Source organism: Hippocampus bargibanti, linkage group LG17 (assembly GCF_051943395.1).
Source record: "Hippocampus bargibanti isolate YZ-2025 linkage group LG17, ASM5194339v1, whole genome shotgun sequence".
Taxonomy (NCBI): Eukaryota; Metazoa; Chordata; class Actinopteri; order Syngnathiformes; family Syngnathidae; genus Hippocampus; species Hippocampus bargibanti.
The window spans coordinates 13,439,457-13,440,978 of record NC_142750.1 but is presented as its reverse complement, the minus strand read 5'-3'; positions in this window follow the sequence as shown (position 1 = coordinate 13,440,978).

The window sequence follows — 1,522 nt, the reverse complement described above, 5'->3', positions numbered from 1 at the left end:
CCCACTCTCGACGTGTGTAAGTGTCTGCGCACTCTTGGAACGGAGCGGAACGGAATTGTTTTACTCGACGACCGCCTTTAAATCAGTTATTCGAGACTTTGTAGCACTGGTGTCAACGTCTAGGCCCACGGGCAAATCTGGTCCGGCACATCATTTTATTCGGCCCGTGAAAACAAAAGAAACTTGTGTAATGCATACCTGTCAACTTATGTTTTCCCTGTATTTTATGTTTTTTTACAATTACAAATAATGTATGGCGTACTACAACTTTTATCCCCGAAAAAAATTGGAACAGATCTTACAAAGACCATTTTGGCTTTAATCCAGGTACTCTCAACTGCTGGTAGCCAACAACAATGCTGCGATCGGCGCTACTATTGTCACAGCAAACCAGCAAAAGCAATCCTCAATCATATATATTTTTTTATTGCTACATACAGTCGGATTGATAAAAGCATAATGTGTGCATGCACGGTAAACTGTCTGCATTTTTGCATGTGTCCAGGACGGTGTCCAATGTTATTTTTTAAGCACCTGATACTGACTAACATGCTGTTTGCTGTGTGCATATTTTTTTATTTTTTTTTCCTTTATGTTACCTTCGGGTTGAGTGAACGCTGCGCGTGTGGCTGCCGCTGCTCACCCACAGAAAAAATATCCTGTGACTGTCAAGTGTCCTTAAATCTTTTGAAAGGAGCTTATAAATGATTATTATTATTATTATTATTATTATTATTATTATTATTATTATTATTATTATTATTATGTTAGCTTTTTTAAATCATTTCAAATAATGTACGCCATACTACAATTTTCATACGGGAATTGTAATCACTTATATCGGCAGCCATTAGCCAAGGTTGACAGGTATGATGATGCTAAAGTCCGAACCGAAATTTCACATAATCTCATGTAAACCACAGTAACAGTAATTGTTTTTTACTTAAAATTTGAAAACTAATTACTTTGTCTTGCACTCTATATGCAATATGTGAAAGGGATTAAGCATTCTAATAGTTTATTTCCCCAAATTCATAACAGCTCTTAAGAGGAAACCGTAACTACAATGAATGAACAATGAACAATGAACAATGAATGAACTACAAATAAAAAAATACTTTGACATCCTTGTTGTAATGTGTTTTCTTTATTAACCTGCTGCTTTTTGGTGGTTGAATACGAAAATGCACATCTGGAAGAGGCACAACAGGGGAAATAAAACCAATGAAAGGAAGCTGAAAGACAATTTCAAGTTATGGTATAAGAATCCACGAACAAACTAAAATTCATACAAGTCTGTGATTCAGATATTTTTCGGCCAGCAGAGAAGGTCTTGCAGGCCCTGACAGTCCACCAATACCATATTGAACATCTCAGAATGACATGCAATTGAACATTCAGCAAGCCCCCTCGCTGCCCATCTTTAAAAACGGTCTCAAAACTCACTTGTAGTCTTTGGCATTCGACTCAGCATGATTCCAACTTGATCTTGGTTTCACTCCCTGGTGCTTTCTACTATCTT